The sequence below is a fragment of the Chiloscyllium plagiosum genome, chromosome 1 (assembly GCF_004010195.1).
Source record: "Chiloscyllium plagiosum isolate BGI_BamShark_2017 chromosome 1, ASM401019v2, whole genome shotgun sequence".
Classification (NCBI taxonomy): domain Eukaryota; kingdom Metazoa; phylum Chordata; class Chondrichthyes; order Orectolobiformes; family Hemiscylliidae; genus Chiloscyllium; species Chiloscyllium plagiosum.
This window is the reverse complement of record NC_057710.1, coordinates 66284470-66297839: the sequence shown is the minus strand read 5'-3', so window position 1 is coordinate 66297839 and position 13370 is coordinate 66284470.

Sequence of the window (13370 nt, the reverse complement as noted above, 5' to 3'; positions counted from 1 at the left end):
TGTTGCTGGAAAAGCGCAGCAGGTCAGGCAGCATCCAGGGAACAGGAGAATCGACGTTTCGGGCATAAACCCTTCTTCAGGAAAGGGCTTATGAAGAAGTGCTAATGCCTGAAACGTCGATTCTCCTGGTCCCTGGATGCTGCCTGACCTGCTGCGCTTTTCCAGCAACACATTTTCAACTAGGGTAGGAATAGGGCCAGTCAAAGACAGAAGTGGGAAGTTGTGTGTGGACCCTGTGGAGATCAGAGAGGTGCTAAATGAATATTTCTCATCTGTTTTCACTCAGGAAAAAGAGAATACTGTAGAGGAGAAGAATGAGGTACGGGATATTAGACTAGAAAGGATCGAGGTGAGTAAGGAGGAGGTGTTATCAATTCTCGAAGGAGTGAAATATGACAAGTCCCCTCGGCCAGCTGGGATTTATCTGAGGATTCTCTGGGAAGTTAGAGAGGAGATGTTGGATCTTTGAGTCATCATTGTCTACAGGTCTAGTACCAGAGGACTGGAGGATTGCAAATATTGTGCCCTTGTTCAAGAAGGGAAGTAGAGATGACCCCGGTAATTATGGACCAGTGAGCCTTATGTCTGTTGTAGGAAAAGTTTTGGGAAGGATTATAAGAGATAGTATTTATAATCATCTAGCAAGCAACAATTTGATTTCAGGTAGTCAACATGGTTTTGTCTAGGGCAGGTCATGTCTCACAAACCTCATTGAGTTTTTGAGAAGGTGACCAACCATGTGGATGAGGGTAGGGCAGTTGACGTGGTATACATGGACTTCGGTAAAGCCTTTGATAAGGTTCCACATGGTAGGCTGTTGGAGAAAATGCAGAGGCATGGGATTTAAGGTGATTTAGCAGTTTGGATTAGAAACCTGCTTTCTGTAAGAAGGCAGCTAGTGGTGGTTGATGGAAAATATTCATTCTGGAGTCCAGTTACTAGTGGTGCGCCACAAGGATCTGTTTTGGGACCACTGCTGTTTGTCATTTTTATAAATGACCTGGATGCAGGCATAGGTGGATGGGTTATTAAGTTTGCAGAGGACACTAAAGTCGGTGGAGTAGTGGACAGTGTGGAAGAATGTTGCGGGGAGACTTGGATAAACTGCAAAATTGGGCTGAGAGGTGGCAAATGGAGTTCAATACAAATAAATGTGAGGTGATTCACTTTGGGAAGAATAACAGGAAGGTAGAGTACTGGGTCAATGGAAAGATTCTTGGTACTGTGGATTTTCAGCAGGATCTTGGAGTCCACTGAGGTTGATGGTGATATTAAGAAGGCATACGCTGTGTTAGGTTTTATTGATAGAGGGATTGAGTTCCGGAGCCGTAATGTCATGTTCAAACTATAAAAAACGCCAGTGCGGCCTCGCTTGGAATATTGTGTACAGTTCTGGTTGCCCCATTACAGGAAGGATGTGGAAGCATTGGAAATGGTGCAGAGGAGATTTACCAGGATGTTGCCTGGTCTAGAGGGAAGGTCTTATGAGATAAGGCTGAGAGACTTGGGTCTATTCTTGATGGAGTGAAGACAGCTAAGAGGGGATTTGATAGAGACATACAAGATGATCAGAGAATTAGATAGGATAGAGAGTGAAAGTCTTTTTCCTAGGATGATGACGTCTGCTTGTACGAAGGATAGCTACAAATTGTGGGGTGATAGATTTAAGACAGATGTCAGAGGGAGGTTCTTTACTCAGAGAGTGGTAAGGGCGTGGAATGCCCTGCTTGCCAGTGTAGTTAACTCAGCCACATTAGAGGCATTTAAACAATCCTTGGATAAGCACATGGATGATGATGGGATAGTATAGTGGGATGGGCTCAGATTAGTTCACAGGTCGGCGCAACATCGAGGGCTGAAGGGCCTGTTCTGCACTGCATTGTTCAATGTTCTAAACTTTTCATCAGTATTCACACTAGAAAAAGCCAATGTTATCGAGGAGAATACTGAGGTACAGGCTACTAGATTAGATGGATTGAAGTTCAGAAGGAGGAGGTGTTAGCAATTCTGGAAAGTGTAAAAATAGTTAAAAATAAGTCCCCTGGGCCGGATGGGATTTATCCTAGGATTGTCTGGGAAGCCAGGGAGGAGATTGCTGAGCCTTTGGCTTTGATCTTTATGTCATCATTGTCTACAGGAACAGTGCCAGAAGACTGGAGGATAGCAAATGTTGTCCCCTTATTCAAGAAGGGGAGTAGAAACAACCCAGGAAAGTACTGACCAGTGAGCCTTACTTTGTGGGTAAAGTGTTGGGATTTATAATCATTTAGAAAGGAATAAATTGATTAGGGATGGTCAACACGGTTTTGTGAAGGGTAGGTCGTGCTTCACAAACCTTATTGTGTTCTTTGAGAAGGTGACCAAACAGGTGGATGAAGGTGAAGCAGTTGATGTAAGGCTCCTCGGATGCTGCCTGAACTGCTGTGCTCTTCCAGCACCACTAATCCAGAATCTGGTTTCCAGCATCTGCAGTCATTTTTTTTAACCTAGTTGATTTTAACCCTACTGCAAATCCTCTTGCAAGGATGCCTGCCTTGAAGAAGTTTTCCTCCTCTCTCTACAAGAATCTCAGGGAGTCCCTCTCCCACTGCAACTCCCAGGTCATTTCCTCTCTATGCTACTTTCTCCCCACCCCCACCCTCCTCTCACTTATCTCTCCACCCTTCAGGCTCTCTGCCTGTATTCCTGATGAAGGCCTTTTGCCCGAAACATCAATGTTACTGCTCCTCGGATGCTGCCTGAACTGCTGTGCTCTTCCAGCACCACTAATCCAAAGTCATGCTATTTCATCTCGAAACATGACTCTTGCAATGCAAACCTGGTTGTATTCACAAACACAATGCTTTGAAAACTTCAATTCATCCAAGGATCTGTTATATCCGATTATGCATCGAATACACTTTCCTTATGAAATTGTTGACCGACCTTGTCTCCTGCCCATCCAATGAATCAGTGTTGAAATTTGTATATGGATGCTTAAATACCTTCATGGCATTACCTTTACATACTTCTGTAACCCCCTCCACCTCTATGAGAATACTGACCTCTAGCCGTCTAATCTGCTCCTCACTGTTCCTCGGGCTCTGACCTGTTGTGTAAATGCCTCTAGGAGAAAGTGAGGTCTGCAGATGCTGGAGATCAGAGATGGAAATGTGTTGCTAGAAAAGCGCAGCAGGTCAGGCAGCATCTAGGGAACAGGAGAATCGACGTTTCGGGCATTAGCCCTTCTTCAGGAAATGCATCTACCCTTGGCTAAATAGTGGTGCTCATCCTTCAAGCACCTGGGATATTCTCTCCACCTCTCTTAGTCTTCTTTTCAAATTTTCTTTCAAAATACTTTTGATTACGCTTTCCGAATGTCTCATTTGGCATCCATTTTTTCTGATTATGCCTCTGTGACACATTGTAATATGCCGCAATTGAAATAAAAAACGTTAGTAAATCTCCTCTTGAGTTTCTCTGCTGCAGTGGAAAATTTTCTCATGTTGATAGACTAACATCTGTAATCCTGATGAAGCTACATTGCATACAATATTGCTTTACCATCCTTTTTGTAATGAACGTACAGAATTATGAGAAGGAATTGGCCATGTGGTCCCTTTAATATGTCATGCGATTCAATCAGATCATGGTGGATCTGATTAGTATTGCTTCCCATCTACCCTGTTAACCTTACACCCACTTGCTGATCAAAAATCTATCTAGCTGTCTGCCTTAAAATTGTTCGCTGATGATTACAGAATGTTCAGCACCATTCATGAATTCTCAAATACTGAAGCAGTTCATCCCCAAATGCAGAAAGACTTGGACAAGATCCAGGGTTAAGTTGATAAGTGGCAAATAAAATTCATACCACACAAAAGCCAGGCAATGACTATTTCCAATGAGAAACAACTAATCATTGCCCCTTGATATCCAATTACTGAACCCCAATTATCCTTGAAGTTATCATTGACCGATTCCAGCCCCAGTTGACTGTCTGTGTGGATCTTGCACATCCTCCCTGTGTCTGTGTGGGTTTCCTCTTGGTGTTCCAGTTTCTCCCACAATCCAAAAATGTGCAGTTAGGTGAATTGGCCATGCTAAATTGCCCATAGTGTTCAGGGATGTGTAGGTTAGGTGCATTAGTCAGGGATAAATGTGGTGTAATAGGGACTGGGTTTGGGTGGCATACTCTTCGGAGAGTCAGTGTGGGTTTGAAGGGCCTGTATCTAACTGCATGGATTATATATAAAAAAGAACTGCACTGGACTAGAATATAAATAAAATGACTACATGAGCAGGTCAGTGGCTAGGAATCCTGCAATAAGTAACTTACCTGCTGACTCCCCACAGCTTGTTCAACATCCACAAGATACAATTCATGACTGTAAAGGATTACTCCCCACTTGCCTGGATGTGGGTAGATCCAACAGCACTCAAGAAGCTTGATGCCATTCAGAACAAAGCAGCCAGCTTAACTACTAAATATCAAATAACATCCACTCCTTCCACCACCAATGGTTGAAAGCAGCATTGTATGCTATCTGCAAAAGTGCCCTGCAGAAATTCACCATGGTTCCTTGGACAGCACCTTCCAAACCCATGACAACTACCAGCTAGAAGGACAAGGGCAGGCAAATACACAGGAAAACCATCACCTGCAAGTTCCCATCCAAGCCATTCACCATACTGACTTGAAAATACATTGCCATTCTTCAGTGTTGTTAAGTAAAAATCCTAGAACTCTTCCCCAATGGTTTGAGAGTTTGCCTACAGCACACGGACTGCAGTTGTCCAAGAAGGCAGTTCATGATCACCTTCTCAAGGGAAACTAAGGACTGAAAATAAATATTGGCCTAACCAGTGACACCCATGTTGCATGGGTGAATTTTTAAAAAAAGACAGTCCTCCTCTCATGCATTTTTAGGAAGAGTTCTGTCCTTCTGCAAGAAAATTTTCCACATCTGTCTAAAATGGGCGACCACTTATGCTATTTCTACATACTCTCACTGAAGGAAGCATTCTCTCTACATCCATGCTGCCAAGACTCCTAATGATCTTAAATGATTCAATCAAGTCACCACTTATTCTTCCAACATCTAGTGGAATCCTAGTCTGTCAACCTTTCATCATAAGATAGCTTACTCATTCCATATATTAGTCTAGTATATATTCCGTGAATTGCTCTTAAATCATTGATATATTTCTTTAAATAAGGAGATCAATATGTTACACTGTACTCTTATCAATGTTCTCTGCAAGAGATTCCTGAAGAAGGGCCTGTGCCCGAAACGTCGAATCTCCTGTTCCCTGGATGCTGCCTGACCTGCTGTGCTGTTCCAGCAATAAAGTTTCAACTTTGATCTCCAGCATCTGCAGACCTCACTTTCTCCTCAATGTTCTCTGTAACTAAAGCATAATCTCCTTATTTTTATAATAAAAAAAGGAAGCCCTGGAGAAAATCAACAGGTCTGGCAGCATTTGTGAAGAGATAAATTGAATTAAGATGTTAAGTCCAATGACACTTCATTATTCCTTAGTAAGTTTGCATATGACACCAAAATTGGAGGTGTAGTGGACAGCGAAGAGGGTTACCTCAGATTACAACAGGATCTGGACCAGATGGGTCAATGGGCTGAGAAGTGGCAGATGGAGTTTAATTCAGATAAATGCGAAGTGCTGCATTTTGTGAAAGCAAATCTTAGCAGGACTTATACACTTAATGGTAAGGTCCTAGAGAGTGTTGCTGAATAAAGAGACCTTGGAGTGCAGGTTCATAGCTCCTTGAAAGTGGAGTCGCAGGTAGATAGGATAGTGAAGGTGGCGTTTGGTATACTTTCCTTTATTGATCAGAATATTGAGTACAGAGTTGGGACGTCATGTTGCGGCTGTACAGGAAATTAGTTAGGCCACTGTTGGAATATTGTGTGCAGTTCTGGTCTCCTTCCTATCGGAAAGATGTTGTGAAACTTGAAAAGGTTTGAAAAGATTTACAAGGATGTTGCCAGGGTTGGAGGATTTGAGCTATAGGGAGAGGCTGAACAGGCTGTTTTCCCTGGAGCGTCGGAGGCTGTGGGGTGACCTTATAGAGGTTTACAAAATAATGGGGGGCATGGAGAGAGTAAATAGGCAAAGTCTTTTCCCTGGGGTGGGGTTTCCAGAACTAGAGGGCATAGGTTTAGGGTGAGAGGGAAAGATATAAAAGAGACCTAAGGGGCAACTTTTTCACGCAGAGGGTGGTATGTGTATGAAATGAGCTGCCAGAGGAAGCGGTGGAGGCTGGTACAATTGTGACATTTAAGAGGCATTTGGATGGGTATATGAATAGGAAGGGTTTGGACGGATATGGACCGGGTTCTGGCAGGTGGGACTAGATTGGGTTGGGATATCTGGTTAGCATGGACGGGTTGGACCAAAGGGTTTGTTTCCATGCTGTACATCTCTATGACTCTAAGATTGAGGTGAAAGGGAATGAGGACCCTTACGCAAACTAGAAATAATGTCACATAGCTGCACATTACTGAGTACAGTAACACAGAGTGCATGAAGTTTGAAAATCCAGGATGAACTCTGTGCCAAAAACACACAAACGTTCCACTCTCTGGCAGAGCACATGAATCCAATATTTGGAAAAAATAGATGAGTTTTTATCTACTGTGACTACAAGTTCAAGCCTGGTATATGTATAATTACCATGTTTCAAAATATTTAGTATTAATGTCAAAGTAGTGTTAGTTTGAAGTCTAAATATGAAAAAAGTCATTGACTTTGCCTCCAATTAGTCTGTGCTAGTCATATGTTATCCATTATAGTAAAAGCATGTATTTTCCACAGAAATCTTTGATGTGGCACCTGATCAAATGTTTTTTTATAAATCTAAATATATAATATCTATCAGTTCTTTTTCTATCTACAGCACATGTGATTGGGATTTATAAAAGCAGGGCAGGTGAGAACTTAGACTTCCCACCTTTCTTGGAGATGTTTCAGCTGCAGTTAGAAACATTAGAGTGTCTTAAGTGGTGAACTCTAACCAATAGCATGTGAGATGGCAGACAGGCCACTTGGTTGGTGGCCAGATGTTTTCTTTCACAATGGCCACTAATGAACACTTAATAGTTTCCTTTCATCTCCACTGGGATTTTATCCAAAGAAAGAGAGGCTGACAAGTCTTGGTAACAGTGATGAGGTGCACTCATGTTATTGATATCCTGTACCCATTGTTGACTCCCTTCAAGGCAGAAAGTTGCAGCACAAAGGGACTTGGGGGTAGTTGTGCATGAAAACACAGAAAGCTAGCTCGCAGGTGCCAGGGGTAATCAGAAAGGTTGATGGAATATCGAGCCTTGTTTCAAGGAGGTTGCTGTGTAAAAGGTGGGAAATTTTACTGCAACTGTACAAGATGCTGTCGAGACCACATCTGGATTATTGTGAGCAGTTTTAATCCTCTTATTTAAGGAAAGATCATTCTATTGAAGGCAGTTCAGAGAAGATTCCCTAGAATGATCACTGGTAAGGAGGGATCATATTATGAGCAAAAGCTAAACAGCTGGGATTCTACTCAATGGAGTTTAGAAGGATGAGAGGTAATCTCACTAAAACATTTTGGATTCTTAAGAGGCCTGGCAGGGTAAATGCTGAGATGGTGTTTACACTCATGGGAGAGTCTAGGACCAGAGGGCATAGTCTTAGAATTGAGGGACTTTAATTTAAGATTAAGATGAGGAAGAATTTCTTCTCCTAAAGGGTTGTGAGTCTTTGGAACTCCTTGCCACAGAGACATGCAGGGACAGAGTCCTTGTATATATTTGAGGTTGAGATAGATAGATTCTTTATCAGTAGGGGAATCAAGGGTTATGAGGAAAGGGCAGGAAAATGGACGTGAGAAATCAGATCAGCCACAATTCTATTGAATGGAAGAGAGGCTTGATGAGCTGGTCATACTACCCTGTTCTTATTTGTTATGGCCTTATGAATTTATGGATTGATAGATTAATCTTTGCCAAGGTACCAGGGATTATTTCAATCTCCTCCCATTTGCTAGAGATCCACCCTCCATGGCTGTCAACTTCAAAATCATCTAAAGCTCCACAGACTACTTCTAATAACTTTCCAGGATTCATAAACAGATATCATTTCAACCTTCTGGTTTCTCATAAATTAATTTCTTCTATTATCAACTATATTTTTTCTCTTTTCATTCTGTCCTTTCCCATCTATATCACCAACACTTCTTCAAGCAATTGTAACTATAACAGTTTTCTGTCTCAAACCATTTCCTTTTCATTAAGGATGCTCAATGTCTCTCTATCTTCCTTTCCAAACAAGATGTGCTGAATACTGTCCAGTCCTTTATTGAATAGAGACTAAACCATTGGGTCCTCAACAACTGCCCTTCATCCCCGGGATCCTTCTTGTAAACCTCCTGTGGACCCCCTCCAACACCAGCACATTCTTCCTTAGAGACAGGACCTAAACTGCTCACAATATTCCAAATATGGCTTGACCAGAGCCTTATACAGCCTCAGTAGTTCATCCATACTCTTGTATTCTAACCCTCTCGAAATGAATGCTAAAATTATACTTGCCTTCCTAACTGCCAATTGCATGCTAACCTTAAGAGAATCATGAACTAGGAATACTAAGTTCCTTTGCTTCAGATTTCCAAAACGTTGCCCAGTTAGAAAATAGACTAAACTGCCATTCTTCCTACCAAAGTGCATGAACTCACACTTACCCACATTATATTCCATGCGCCACTTCTTTGCCCACACTTCTAGCTTGTCCAAGTCCTTCTGCAGCTCCCTACTTCCTCAACACTACCTGTCCTTTCACCTATTTCTGTGTCATCTGCAAACTTTGCATCAGTGCCCTCATTTCCTTTGTCTAGATTGTTAATGTATAATGTGAACAGTTCTTGTCCCAACACGGACCCCTGTGGAACTCCCTAAACACTGGCTGCCATCTGAAAAATACTTTTTTATCCCAACTCTCTTTCTTCTGCCAGTGAGACAATCCTCTATCCATGCAAGGACTTTGCCCCTAACACCCATGGGTCTTATTTTATTTAACAGCCTCCTGTGTGGCACCATGCTAAAGGCCTTCTATGTCTCCTTTTAAAATTGACTACTATCCACTGAGTGTATTGATTCTGGCAGTCACTTTTATTACATTTGCAACTTTCTGTAAGACATTATTCCATGTTATCAGTTTCTCCACCTTTATTGTATGTGTTCTGATTATATGTTTTCCATTTTCCTCACCTGATCCATGCCTTTTTCTACACTTTCACCAATTCCTCGACTTCTAATGTGATGCCATCATCTTCTACTCTTCACAACACCCCAAACTTTTTTGAATAACCTGTTTCCTCTGTGATCCACTTCTCAATTATCTACATCATCCTTTCGATTTCCTAAAGCACATTCCAACCATCGCCTTCCCATAGCACCTAGTTATATAAGTGTAGGAGATGCAACACCTGCCTTTTCATTTCTCCCATGAAATACTGAACTTTTAGTCATCTGTTATTTTAATCATGGCCTTATTTCTACTCTGGCATTTTACATTTCTCCAATGAAGTTCAATGTAAATATGAGAAACTGCAAATCAATGCTCATATTACTGAATTAAGGCACATTTTCACATTTTCACCTGCGCTCATTACAACATTCAACAAGAATTCAAGGGGACAACAAATATTTCATGAGAGAAAAGCAAAGATTGGTTAGCAAGTAGACTCTGATTGGTAGAGACTTTGTTAACCGATCAACACTCTCCTCTCATGCAATATAAATGCTGGTTTTCACTTTGAATTTGTCTTCTTGCAAAAAGTCCTGATGAGTTCAAGATGAAAAGTTTTGACAAAATGTATATTATTTTTCATTAGGTTGTGTGCTACCAAAAGATTACTTCAACTTTCAACTCACCCATTTCTAGCTTTCTGAACTTAAACTTCAGTTCCAAAATTTCAGATCATAACCTGTGCCTTTTTCCTCTCGATAATTTTGGAAGGTAGTTGTTGGAACCCTTTCTGTTAGCTTGTTTTATAGTTGTACTTTTCCCATTACCATCTCCTTTTGCCTTGCATCATTAGCATTTTCAATCAATCCTTCCTCCCTTCCACCACATGTCAGATCTCCACTTGAGTTTTGAAAACAACAAATGTTGGAGATCACAGTGGGTCAGGCAGCATCTATGAAGAGAGAGCAAGCTAATGCTTCGGGTCTAAATTACTCTTCATCAGAACTTGCTCTCTCTCTGTGGATGCTGTCTGACCCGTTGTGGTCTTCAGCATTTGTTGTTTTCAGTTCAGATTCTAGCACCTTCAGTAATTCGCTCCTTCACTTGGGTTTTGTTCTGCCATTCCTCCTTTTCATGCTTCAACTTGTCAAAACCTCTTACATTTCCAATTATTTCCAGATCTATGAAATGTCATCAACCTGAAATGTCTTTCTTTCTCTCTACAGATGTTGCCAGGCCAGCTGAGCATTTCCAGAAAATTCTATTTTTGTTTGAACCTCTCCTTAGATTGTTCTTGGGATTTGACTCAGATTATTCACTGAACTAACATTTATTATTCACATTTACATCTAATTCATGATTACTGCAATATCGATGACTTTGGATAAAATATATTCTACTGATTTCAATAAATAATAAAGCATTGCACTTGATTCTCGTCACCTATGTCAAGACAGGGTATTTCCTTATTTGGAGTTCTGTGATTATTTAGTATTCTCAGTATAAAGTAAGTACTGAATAGCTTAAAAGTCAATACCCGCCACGTTGCAATTACAAATGCTAGACTATATTTATTTATCGTGGCTGAGTATTACATTATTTCTTTGATCACAATAAAATTACCTGCTGTTTTAAAAGAGAGAAAAATACATTCTAAAATAAATTGACTTATGTACATAATGCATTTGCTGTCAACATACATCTATCTTAAATCTTGATCAGCAAAATAACTCACCTCAGCAATAGTATGCTTGAATATTCCATTTCTTTGTGGTCACCACTATAACCTTGTCAATTGGTAGTGTTGATGATTCACTTTGTTTTGTCATTTACGATGGTACTCATGTAGGTTTGTATGTGCAAAATCAATCAGGTATTTAGCATGTTAATTTGTGCCAGCTCTACTCAGGTACAAAAATCCAATGGTTGGTAAGTAATATTGGAGTAACGTATCATTTTAAACTTCATACTATTATTAAAACTTTAAAAAGCCACAGTTCACATGAACTTCATATTTGAAAAGATCATCCATTGGTTTAGCAGATAAGTCATAGAAAGCCAGGGTTGAGAGTGTGATGCTGAAAAAGCACAGCAGGTCAAGTAGCATCCTAGGAGCAGGAGAATCGATGTTTCAAGCAAGAGCTCTTCATCAAGATGAAGGATTCTTGCCCGAAACATTGATTCTCCTGCTCCTCAGATGCTGCCTACCCTGCTGTGCTTTTCCAGCACCACACTCTTGACTTTGATCTCCAGCATCTGCAGTCCTCACTTCCTCCATAGAGACTGGAACGAGTTGGCCTCAGCTAGAGTGGTTTTGGCTTAATTCATTAGTTGGATATGGAGTGATTTTGGATTGGATTGGATGCCGATTTGGAGCCCTACCTAATTTTACAAAGCATTGACTTCAGTGGGAACAAAATCAGTGGAGCGTGAAACCTACATTTATTTCTGATATCCCTTTAACTGACAGAATAGTCACACCTAGAATTTGCCTACTTTAACTATCTATCACTCTGTCTCACCCTGAACTGGGAGAAGATGCCAGTACATAAATTTACTTTAAGATTTTTTTTTCAAAAATCGCAAATAATAATTCAAATGAGACAATCTCTTCTACATGCAAAACCATTTCTCTCACAATGAAGACAAAATAATGACAACTTCAGTGTAGCAGTGAGGCAGAAACCACAAATAATACATAATTTACATGTTGAAACAGCACAGCATGATGATGCAGGAAACAGTACCATCTGCACAATTTACATATACAACATAAAGTCTTAACATATTTCAATATTCTTAGTGCAAAGTACAGGGAGGATTTTATTTAATAGCTTAAGTAAATGAAGGGAACTAATTCAAATGACCAGAAATATTGCAGCTATTTTTCAATGTATGAGCCTGACTTTGGATTGCTCTGTGAGGCATCACTCAATACAGGCATCACAGCAGCACTGTAAACATCATTTGGACAAGCAGTTTTTCTGCTCAACTTGTTTTGATGATGATGAAAGTGGACTTCCTTCCGAAGTGAAATGATCCGCACAGTTTTTGATCAATGATGCTGCGGATATAATGGTAATCATTCTTACAGCTTAGGTAGCACTTTCCAGAAATTGCATCTTTTTTTAAAAAAAAACCCTGCATATTCACATGGAACTGGTTAAGTCTTTGCTATCATCAGATAACTGCATTTGTTCAATGTCATAGTAGCCTGAGCAGGAAGGAGATTATAAGGATTTGGCATGCGTTTACATGTTTATCAAGAAAACATTTTACTGACTACAGAATGTCCATTTACATTAATTAAATCAGTTAACTCAAAAAGTCTCCTGTACCTAAATGTGTTCATTCACAGTTGTGATGAACAGATACACTTAACTCCGTGATACTTAAGAATCTGTAGGTTTTAGAGTAAGACTATCTAGTATGGAAACAGGCCATTTCACCCAACAAGTTCACATAAACCCTCCAGATAGTAACCCACCCAGACCCACTTCCTTCCAACTAATGTATCTAACACTATGGGCAATTTAGCATGGCCAATGCACCTAACCAGCACATCTTTGGATTGTAGGAGGAAACTGGAACACACAGAGGAAACCTACACAGAAGAATGTGCAAACTTCACACAGACAGTCACCCAAGGCAGGATTCAAACCCAGGTTCCTGGCATAGTGAGGCAGCAATGCCAACCACTGAGCCACTGTGCTGCACCAACGGTCAGGTTCTCATCTGAGACAAGACATTGCTTCCTTTGTAATTATACATAGAAAATAAAGTCTGATTATCATTTTGCTTTTCTTTTCCCTTCCAGCCTATCACCATCAACCCCACCCTGCCCCACCTCCATCTCCCTATTGCCTTCCCAGCCACCTTACACCCATCCCCACCCCAACCTTCCAATTTAGCTCTCAGCCCCCTTCCCCCCTCAACATTCATGATGAAGGGCTTATGCCCAAAATGTCAATTTTCCTGCTCCTCAGATGTTGCCTAATTAGCTGTCCTTTTCCAACGCACACTTTTCGACCTTGAGTATAGGGGTTGGCATCTAGGCCAATTTTGGAATACTCTGTTCCATTCTGGTGTCCCTGCTATAGGAAAGATGATGTTGAGATTGAAAGTGTGCAAAATAAATCTACAAG